Source organism: Anolis carolinensis, chromosome 6 (assembly GCF_035594765.1).
Source record: "Anolis carolinensis isolate JA03-04 chromosome 6, rAnoCar3.1.pri, whole genome shotgun sequence".
Lineage (NCBI taxonomy): Eukaryota > Metazoa > Chordata > Lepidosauria > Squamata > Dactyloidae > Anolis > Anolis carolinensis.
Window position 1 is genome coordinate 108,434,924 of NC_085846.1, and position 11,865 is coordinate 108,446,788.

Genomic DNA, 11,865 nt, shown 5'->3' on the forward strand with positions numbered 1-11,865 from the left:
ATCCTTGAATATGTAGGGACCTGTAGAGAGGTTACAGGAAAGTTCCTTTCCCTCCATGAATAAGAAGAAATCTGGTCATGCAATACTAGATGTCATGTTTTATACAATGTATAAAACTGTCTATGTAGGCTTTACTGATATTTACAAAATTAAGAGTTCTCAAACTATTCTATAATTGACTTTTAACCATAAAGGATAATTGGACAAGAACATTTTGTCATGAAGACTGTTTCAAAATCACTCAACACTGAAAAATGCATATTCAGGAAATCCCATCAAGCAATTCAAGGGCAGTACTCAATAGTCAACGATTATGTAATAATGTAACAATCATCTTAAATGAAAGCATTTCTAGAAAAGGAAGAGCAAAACAGAGCTGGTTTCTCAGCTAAACGGATGCAATGGACCCAAATCTTTTCCTGCAACAATCACAGAGATTGCTTCTAGACAACTAAAGAATGAATAAGACTCGAAAATTTCTAACAAAACAGCAGCTATGGCATGCTGCTCTACGTCTAGTTAAAATAAGAGAGCATTCCTTGTTTGCAATGATCTTAATACTGTTATAATGACAACATGAATCTGAAGAAAGTTTGTATATTAATGATGTCAACTATAAATGAACTTGAGCTCGAAGCAGGGAACCATCCAGGCTGAGAGGTGTGTTATAAATAGAGATGTGAAGGCCTGATGAAAACAAAAAGCAATTCAGGGAAAACATTTTTCCTCGCTTTCTCTGAAGCCTTTCCCCCCAGATTTTTAATTGTGGAATTTATGCCTGTAGTAAATTTTAGAAAATAAAATATTATGATTCTTTATTTAATCCTCACTCCACCTTAGTTCTAATAACAGTGTATAATCTAACAACAATGCTAACCCTGGTCTTGATTATTTTTCCTGCTACTTTCATAGAAAGAGGTATTTCCGTCTATCTAAAGCAATGGAAGGCTAGAGTGACAAAAGCTTTGTTTTTCCTACATAGATGATTTCTTCTGTATTAGAGAGGGGTTACCTATCTTCATAACTGGAAAAATCTGCAGTTCCGTATTGTTCAGGTGATTCTTACACTTATATTCAAAGTGTAATATGAGAGCAAGTATCTGTCTCACTTGTTTCTAATTTTCCAAGCTAGAAACCACAATTGGGCTGATAGTAATAATACCTTACCTACAGTTTTAATGAAAACATTTACTACAGGCATAAATCAAAATATTATGTCAACAGTACACATATAAAAAGAATATTGATCAAATATTTTATCTACGAACTATCCAATATTTTATCCTAGTATTGCATAGCATTATATACTGTGTCTAGAAATTTGAGTTGGGACACAAACTAGAAAACTAATCAAAAATAACTCCAGAAATTAGAGGGAAAAGCATAACAAGGAATGTGTAGACTGAAAAATTCATTGTTGTGTGCCTTCAATTCATCCCACTCTATCAATGGGTTTTCGTGGCAAAATTTGTTTGGAGAGGATCTGCCTTTGCACTCGTATGAGACTGAGTGTGGTTACCTAATGAGTTTCCATGGCCAAATGGGAATTTGAACTCTGGTCTACAAATTTCTAGTACAACACTCAAACCGTTATACTATTCTGGATCTCAGAAAATTATGTGTGCGCACATACACACTCAAGCAAGTTTAGAAAAATGAAAAGCTTAACACAAGGATGATTAAAGAAATTCAGAACTTTCCATTACAATCAACAGAGATAATTGTTATATGTATAGCCAAGACCTCCACAAATTAAGACTGATGATCAATATGGCATTGTATTCAAAGAGGTGATGGAAACAGCCACACAAACTGTCAATATTGATTCACATAAGCCAACTGGATTTATTTTGTACATGTTTAATACCTCTATAAACAACCTTTTGACATTGCAGAACTGAATCTTAGAAATTCCAGCTTCATGTAATCCACGCAAAAACAGAAGAGTACTGTGTATACAGTAATATATACTACACTTGATCTTAGCCAAAAGGCCGAGAAGCCATAAAACTTTCGTCAACTTATCCACAAGTCAATGTAAATAATGCACTTCACCAAAAAAGAAAGAAAGAAAGAAAGAAAGAAAGAAAGAAAGAAAGAAAGAAAGAAAGAAAGAAAGAGGAACCATCTCTGAGCTGAGTGGTAAAAGGCAACAGCTTAGGACATTCCAGGAAAACCAAAATAAAATACCAACTCCCTCTACTGTGGTGCCACTTTTGGCTTTTAAATGCCTGGGTGGGAAAATGGTGATGGCAGCCCAGAGACAACACTAGCAATTCCCCTCTCTGCAGAAGGATCCACAGATCATATTAATCCCATATTCTTGGCCCAAAAACCTGCCCTTAACCTATACATAAGTGTATACTGTGATTATTTCTAAGTAAAATGTATCTACTAGACCCTGATTTTATAAAAGTAAATATAAGGACACTCCTTCAATTTTGCCAGAAAGGAAGGAGTTTCTAATTGATATCTTGACCAATGAAGTTCCACATCATGATTAAGAATAGAAAGTAAGTTCTATTATTTAAGCAAAGGGTATCTATGAAGGCTCTATCCTCCAAAAGAATGAAACAGCATGGTAAGGCAAGCATCCCATGTATAATTTCAATCTTATTTCATCAATACCAGAAATTTACAGTACCAGTATCTGAAACTCTGCATAGTTGCTGGGGATATAGTTAAGTTAAATAACAGTCTGTAAGAAACCATCAAATAGTGCTTCCACGCATACTAAAATTAACAAAAATGAAACCATACACACTGCATCAAATATGAGCAGAAGTACTGACAGTTTAATTAAGCTGTTTCAGAAGACTTGCACAGTAATAAAGCATGCAAGACCTGGAAGCTATTGGAATTTTTCACAATTGTAAATACAATTTGCAGCACTAATTTAGCAGCCATTACTTGCAGAAGACATTAATCTTAAAGTAGGCATACAATAGCAAAAGATGTACTTATGGCTTTTGGAATGCATAAGAGATTGCTTCAGGACAAAAAGGCCTTCACAAATAATGAAGCTTAGGCTTCAATCTACCATACTATGCCAGACTGGTATCATGTGCCACAAACACAAAGCAAGAACTACAAGTACTGAGTCAATAACTCAAGAGCACAATGTCATCCCCAGAGAATGAAATCACAAAATATAATGTACATATATGTAGCATTATTTTCATGTAGTACACCTACACATAGATTTCATACAGCTTTCTATTAATAGGAGAAAAGTTCAAATACTGAAACTACAGCATAATTACAACCAAGTAAACTGGCATTTATGAGGATTCTGGGTACCCTGAAAGCCATTCATATTTTGAGCTCAGCTGTGGGAATCTGCAGAATTAAGATGGCCACCACAGTTCCTGCACTTTTACTGGTTAGGGTGAAATAGAAAAAGCCTTTTTCCTGACTGTGTACTGAGACAATAGTTGCTGGGCAACAAAATACCTACTCCTGATCTCAGCAGTACTCTATGCCATTTTTTCTACCACATCACTCTACTCTGTGCAGCCTTTCCATCTACCCCATTTGGAAAATACTATGCTTGGAATTGTCAAGAGAAGGTAAGTGTTTCCTCTGAAAACATCATTCCTCCATTTGTAGTCATTATTTTTTTATGCTGAAGCATTATCCATCTAATTCTGCCTTCAGTAATTTTATTTTTAATTACTTTCTATACTCTTCTATAATGTAGTTACCAAATCTGAGATGAGGAGTGGTATGCTGGTGTTACTACATAAAGTCCAGTATGTTCAATTCTGGACCTGGCAAGCATCTGAGATACCCATGTGGCAAATGAGATGGCGATAGACCAATGGGCAATTTTGCATGAAATAACTTTGTACATTCATCCCAAGATGAATTATATTCAGGAATGCAAAATAAAGGAACAGTCAAAAGAAAAAGGGCACAATCATGACTATAAAGGTTTAGATAATGAAAATGTGTCAAACCATCACTTTTGAGCTTTCAAATTAAGCCCAATGATTGATTTTACATTTAGTTGCAGCAACTGCTTTTAACATAGAAGTTAGTTCCAGGAGAAACAGTTTGTATATTTCTTCATCTAGCTCAGACCTTTAGTCACTGTAAAATGGAAGAAAAATTCTGCAATGTGACATGGAGTACAGACAGGACATACAGGAATTTCTACTGTGAAATATGCAGTATCTTAACATTTATTCTGAGAGAAAAATGTATAACTCTATTATTCCTTCATTTGCTTAAGAGTAATAAATAATTACTTCATCCATTTCTTGAAGGACTGGAAAAATCTCATGACACCAAAAACAATGGTAGTCATTAACTGCTTTCAGTCCCTCTACAGATAGTCATTCACTTAAAAATAAATATTTATTCTGGAACAACAAATTAGTTTAAATACTATAACATGAATTCACCCGGGCAGTTCATACAAGGGTCACTTCAATTATGGTAAAGCTCTGGCATATTTCATCTAGGATAAAATTATTAAGTAACAACAATACTGAATACTATGACATGCAAACATAGTTTGGGGACAGTTCATTAGTAAGTTTGATTTTTCTTTTCTTTTCAATGTATCTCAGTGCTGCTCAGACCTTTTGAACATGAACCTGATCATTTTTGTAAACTTCAGCTTACTATCTGCTAACCCAAATACCATCCTTTTGGTATCTATACGTTGACATCAGATCCCTGGATGGCCAAAGCACTGAGAACTATAGTCAATATATTCTCAGAAAAAGTTTTTCATGGAAAGCACTACATCTAAATTTAATGTAGTTAGCGCTGAATAAAACAAGGAGTCGTGATCATTCTGTGGAAATTAATGAAGGAAAAATTGCCCTAGCCTCAATATCTAACTTCTCTTTGAACCTCCACCTATGTTTGGTCTGCTGTGGTTAATTTATTGCTGAGCTGCAAATGCCAGAATCCTGCTGGTACACCATACTAGTAGTTGCACTCTTTCCAAAGCCACACAGTAGTGAGGATTGAAGGGCAAAATCTTCCAGTTCTGAAAGTCTATTTCTACAATGACTTCCTTCCCTCACAGTTTCTGCATCTGTGCCCTCTTTCCTACTGAGTAATGTGGAATAAAGAGTAGATATTATGGCAGTAAATATAGGAGCCCTATACTAGCAGAGTAACACCAACTTCTAAATAGACTTGGGCCCGAATCAGTTTTAATAGAAATGATTTTTAATATTTGGTGGTCCGTTTCGTTTAATCTCCGAATACAGAACAGGGAGGAGGGCACCAAAAAGCTGACTGAAACTTATTAAGGGTGCCGGATTTTATCGGCCACTGGACAGAAAGGAGTTAAGCCTGCAATATACCTGAGGCAGGGGTCTGCCGCCAGGCTCCTGGAGAAGATGGGATTATTGCAGCATCCTTTTCTCCCTCCCCCAGAGGCAGCAGCATCCTCCATTTCTTTTTGGAAAGTTTCCTAGGCTCCTCCTCCAGAGAGGGCCCAGGCCCTGCTGGGACCTCGCTTTCCCAGCAGCACTTTCATAGGGCGAGCATTGAAAAGTCTCCGAGTTCCTCTCGGAGAATGGTGGGAAGTGAAGTTTTTCTCTCGCTCTGTTTTTCAGCCAATAAAAAGCCTGGTTATGTCCATGCTCTGATTGGCTGAGAACGGGCACAACCAGCAACTAAAATTCAGAACCCTCTCTTATGATTTGTCTTATTTTAAAAACTTAAAATACTTCTAAAAAACCAGTAGATTGGTGAATTGTTTTGAAACTTGACAGGCCTGCAGTTGTAAATGGGATCTTAAACTGAGGTAGGTTTCACACAGATAGACATTAAAATGACTAAGGATTGAGCATTTAAAGTTTCCCATTGTAGCCAATGGGCTCAATCTTTGCTGAATGAAACACCCCTCCCGATCCAAGTAACTTCCCTGTAAACAAAACGAGGGGTTGGCCGAAAATGGACCCTGAAATGGCACGCCTTTTGGGCAAATTGCACACCTCTACTGCTAAATTGGACCAGACTGCTCAATCCTGACACGAAAAGAAAAAAAAAGTTAAAACATACATTTTCCTCAACCTAAGTTATCCTTCTGCCCTCTTGCTGCACCTTACTAGGCCTCTACAGAGCACTGCCACTTCTTTCTGACTGGACGGAAAGTTGTTGGGCTGGAAAGAAAGAAGCAACAGCTGAGATATAGCTATATGCCAAAGACTGAAAAAGAAGGGGGGTTGTAGAAAATAGAACAAAAAGGGCCATAGGAGGCAAGTGCAGAGGAGGATAAGGGGATAATGGAAAGCTATGGCAATGGAGGGAAGGTGGAAAACAGAGAGAATGGAGCCAAAAAGATCACAAAAGAGAAGAAAGACTGCTGCTGGAAAGAGCTTTGTTGACATAAAAAGAAATTTGAGGGATTCAAGGCCTATCCTCTTCTTCTTTTTACTCCATTATTTAGAACCTGCACTTCCCGCTGAAAAATCTCAACCAATTATTTATAACTGCCAAGTATTAATCTAGTTAATTTAAGACAGAGGGGCCTACATTCAAAATATTTTTCCAAGAAATCTCTGATATCAATTACATATTGCTCTTTAAACATCTTCCTCTGCAATTTTAACTACAGTATATTTCGTAGTCCTTATTTCCTAGGAAGAGCAGGTAAAATTCATGTTGTTTTCAAATGAGTTTTTGGCCTCAGTTTAAACCATGACTCACATTTACCAATTTCAAGAGAAAATTTATGAGCTACACTCTTAAGTTTTTCAGAAAAATAAAAATCATTATAAAACCATTTTGGGAGAAACAACTGAAACATTTTTTTCGTTTGAAAAACAAGGTCATTTCCTGTAACAGTACAGAAATGAGGGAGGGGCAGTATACAGAGCAATGTCAAAATTTTTCATTTGCATGTTAAAAGGGCAATGTCAAAAAGGAGGAAGACTGCTATCATTTATAGATTTGTGACAACCCCTTGAGTCCCATAGGGTTTTCTGAGAGTAGAAAAACATAAAGGTTGTTTTGCCAGTTCCAGTCTCTGAAATAATGCACCTGGCATTTGTAGGCAATTTCCCATCCAAGTATTAAACAGGGCTGACCTGCAGTATTTATGCCTCTTGAGATGTGTATATTATTAAAACGAAATGTCATGGCACTTAAGACAAACATTTTGCAGAATAAGCTTTTGTGGATCAGAGCTTCTCTTTTATAGAGACCATGAACACTTATCCCCAACAAATATGTGCAATAAATATGGACCCTTTTTAATTGTTAACCCATGTTTTACTCCACTTGATGATTTAGATTTCTTTGAAGAGAACCAAGTTAGATTTCCTATTGTCTATAAGAACCAACTTCTTTGCCCTTAATATAGCAACAATGTATGAATATATTCCTCAATCTGAGAGGAACTTTCCTTCAATGTCATCAGGACCACAGTGCATTCCAAAGCATCATTATACACCCTCCAAAACCCGCTTTTTGTTGTTCTGATAGGGTTTACTTTTGCTTGGACAGATCTAACTACCAACACTGCTCAGCTCAATTGAGTTAACACATGCATAAATTCCACGACTACAGTTAGCCCAAAGTTTGGAACATTAGACTTGAAAATTAATTATAAAATGCTAAAAGTAATATAAATTGGAAAATTAATTCCTTACAATAAACATTGAAGTAATTTAACTAGTTAAGGTTACATCAATTGACTTCCTTACAAAAAAAATCAATAGCTACAAAAGTTAGTCAAACAGCCAAAAGGGAAAAAATGGTTAATCAGAAATGATTTCAGAGCTTCAGATTACAGGAAGAATATTTCTCTATGCAACTGAATCTTTTCCTGCTTCCTCAATGCCAATCGAGAAACATAGTTTGTTAACATCAGTGGTACAGAACATGTTTTGCATTCATTTGTAGTACTTGTAGATTAAAAGATCTAATAGCCTCATTATTCTATGCACCCATCTTACCTTAATAATTATTTGTTTAAATCTCTTGTCCTTGAATTTTAAGGCTAACAAAATCAAACAATATAGGCAGTCATTAATTTTTAATCACCAAAATGTTTTCAGTTGCATCTGTTTGGAAAAATATACATTTTAGAACTGGCTGCAGGAATCCTAACATACTTACACAGGGATAATTGCCACTTTACCGAAACTGAACCTTATACAAAAGACTTCTAAGCAGCTTTTAAAAATAAAAAATAATAAAGACATAGATTTTAAAGACATGGCTTTACATTTTTGGTTTAAGCTACAAACATACCAAATCTCTCAAAGTGTGTAATCACACCTAATGAAAGATGAAGGTAAGAAAACACTTGCCTTCCATGGGAAGCACTGTCTTTCATATTCTAAGGCCTAACATTCTGAAACACCCCTGAAGTCCTCCTAAGCAAGTACAAAATTTCTTCTTCCATTCCAAGATTAGTCCCCTGTCCCGTCCCCATCTTTTCTAAGCTGAAACTTCTGATTTAGAAAATTAACCCCTTGTTGTCTTCCTGAAGAAGTCAAATTAGCCTGCCTACCAAACAGAGCCAAGGGGTGCAAATCTTCCAGTTTTAGTACTTCCTCTCCTGAGGCAGAAGGCCTTCCTGTTTGTCTGAAATGTGCAAAGAAAAAGAGGCACCCCCCCAAAAAAACCCTAAATCCTAACAACCCAATACACTACAGCACGTGTTAAAGTATATTAATAGGAGACCACTGTCTACATACCAAAATGGCACAAACTCGTCTCATCTTGAAAGCTAAGCAAACTCAGCCTTCGTCATTATTTTGGAAGAAAGAACTGAAAAACCACCTCTGAATGTTCCTTGCTATAGAAAACCCTCTGAAATTCGTGCAGTCGTCATAAGTGAACAGGCAACTTGAAGGCGCATGCACACACACACACACACAGAGTCTGGACTTGGTTAGTTTTCCCCAAAAAGCTTCCACAGCAAGTGGATAAGATGCCTTTTTGGACTGTGATTCCCAGAATCCACCAATCAACACAAAATAGTTGGATGGGAGATTCTGGGAGTCGCAGTCAAAAAGGATGAACCTTTCCCAAGTCCAGAAGGCCTGATAATGAATATCAAGAACTGGTGTATAAGGTTTTAGGCATGTTAATAGTTTTAACTATTTATTTTAATCATGTCAATGTTTAATCCTATTTAAGTGTTGTACATGTATTGTTTTTAGTGTCATTACCTACCTTGGATTTAAATAAATATACGAATAACAATAACAGTAACAACACATCTAAGAAAATCCTATGAAATTCATGGGGTCATAATAGACGGGAAGGCACAAACACACCAATCTATAAAGCTATTAAAGGAAAATACATAACCCAGTGATTCCCAGACTCTAGTTTTCCAGGTGTTTTGAATATCATCAACATCATTATTATGTTGTTATATCTATATCTGCTTTCATTTCAGCTGAGATGCAAAATGGCTCACAAATAAAAAAAAGAGTTTAAAATTCAAAGTGTATTTCCTACTTTATACTTGGAAGGCAACTTTGATCGAGTGGAGAGACTACTGACAACTCTACACCCATCCCAAAAGTGTCTTAAAGATACTTGAGAAGGAACCTTTTCTGGGAAGGCTCCAGCTACGTGGAACATCCTCCCTAGAGAATTCAGGCTGACCCCACTCTTTTATCATTTAGGAAAGGAGTGAAAACTTTTATGTCTGAACAGGCCTTCAGTGGAAATTAAAATTGTAGATGATCCACAGTTCTCTAGATCCAGGAGTATGGGACTTTGGCTGTTAATTGAGTTAATTAAAGGTTTTAAATATGTATTAAATATATGATTTTAACCATGTTTTAACTTTGTTTTGTATAGTTTTCTTCTGTTGCAAGCCGCCTTGAGTCCGCTTGTGGAAAAAGGCAAGGTAAAAATATCTTAATAAATATGTTATATTTAATTCTTGCTTCAAAGGATGATATCTGTTGTTAATTTATTATTTTTGGTTTACTTTTTCACTTTTATGGATTATTTAGTTACTTGTGTTGATTATATTTAAATTGGTTATTGGTTTACTGTTTTATTATCATCATTTTACTTTGATTATTGTTGTTATTTACACTGTTGTAAGCTGCTCCGAGTCCCCTTGGGGAGATGGGGCAGGGTATAAATAACATTATTATTATTTGTAAATAGGGCTTTATCACTGACAGTCTTAGATAAACAAGTTGCTATAAGGAATCTATTGGGTTATAATCTGTTGTCATTTTTACTTTGTATGTCCTTACTGTATTGTTAGCAACTTTGAGTCTCGCCTTGGTGTGGGAGAAAAGCAGGGTAAAAATCGACTCAAATAAAACAATAAATAAAGCATTAAAATAGAATTGAACAAACAATTCAATAAAAATCCCTGGAAACAATCCAAAACTGTTAACTTTTCTTCTTCCTCAACTCCCAGAAGCTTCTGCTGCCTTGGTGAATGATCAGGGATTCTGGGAACTAGAGTCCAAAACACCTGGAAGGCCAAAGTATTTTTAAAAAGATGTCCTTTTGGGCTGTTGTACCCATAAAATGGCTGGTTGGAGGATTCTGGGAGTGGCAGCTCAAAAAGATGAACCTTCCCTGAGTTCAGAAGGGCTGCCAATGAACATCAGGCGATGTAGGTCATTTAAAAAACCCACCTCTGAGTATTCCTCGCCTTAGAAAACATTATTACAGTAGTCTCGCTTATCCAACGTAAACGGGCCAGCAGAACGTTGGATAAGCGAATATGTTGGATAAGAAGGAGAGATTAAGGAAAAGCCTATTAAACATCAAATTAGGATATGATTTTACAGATTAAGCACCAAAACATCAGGTTATACAACAAATTTTACAGAAAAAGTAGTTCAATACACAGTAATGTTACATAGCAATTACTGTATTTACAAATTTAGCACCAAAATATCATGATGTATTGAAAACGTTGACTTCAAAAATGCGTTGGATAATCCAGAATGTTGGATAAGCGAGTGTTGGATAAGTGAGACTCTACTGTATATTCATGGGGTGGTCACACATTGGCATAAAGCTATCTATAAGAGGGGGGAAAGGCTAACAAGTTAACAAGTTTATCAAACGCCTCAAATCTGAGGTTCAGGAGCGACAGCCCAAGCTGAAGTCCCTGTAAGAAGGTGAACAAGGGACCTCAACAGATGAAAAGAATCTGCCTGACGACAAGAGCGTCACGAGGGGGAAACGAAGCCCGCAGCAGCCAATGGGGCATCAGCTCTGGTGCCCCCCTCCCGCCCCCTGCAGTGCCCCACGGCCAATCAGGAGACCCGAACGGTTCAGGGGGATGGAAAGAGGCCGAATCGCTCTCTCGACCGAGAAAATGAAAAATGGACGCTCACCCGCGAGATTCCCTTTCGGCGTCGCTCCGCTTTTCGTTTCCTCTCCCCTCACGGCCCGCGTGCCTTCGCTGAGAAGCAACGACCACAACGGAGACAAACCGTGACTGACGGCAACGACCGTCACTCTCTTCTTTGAGGGCCGCGGAGAGGAAGTGCGTCATGCGCCGGAAGCGGCCGATTCAACCGCCGTAAGCTCCGCCCCCTTAACCATAGATCTAGCCTAGACAAAGGGAAGAGTGATACGTCATTGTGGAAATTCCAGGTTCACTCCTTTTTGTCTCAAGGTGAGAGCTGTGGGGAAATTCTGGGTTTCAGGAAACATACAGAGGAAAAAAAGGGATATGATAACGTCATCTTATGCATACACACGTGCAAACTCTTAATCAACATCCACCTTTACCTATTATATATATAGTCTCCCACTTTATCTCTCCATGCAGAGACACAAAGCGGCTCAAAATTAAAAACATTACAACTTAAAATACACAAGAACAAAACAATAGCACAATATTAGTATTATATATTACTATATTGCACTATACCACTATAGTGCAACATT

General features: G+C 37.1%; 1 protein-coding gene across 2 annotated transcripts in view; it reads right to left on the reverse strand.

Annotated features, from left to right (window-relative positions):
- Nucleotides 1–11,477, reverse strand: part of dnajb6 (DnaJ heat shock protein family (Hsp40) member B6) — a 60,874-nt gene extending 49,397 nt beyond the window's left edge. Inside the window, exon 1 of one of the 2 annotated variants that reach the window (XM_008112289.3) lies at nucleotides 11,307–11,477. The gene's annotated coding sequence lies outside the window, so the exon portion shown is untranslated. The remainder of the gene's footprint in view (nucleotides 1–11,306) is intronic. The other variant, XM_003221931.4, reaches the window with a different exon arrangement.
- Nucleotides 11,478–11,865: the final 388 nt, after the last annotated feature.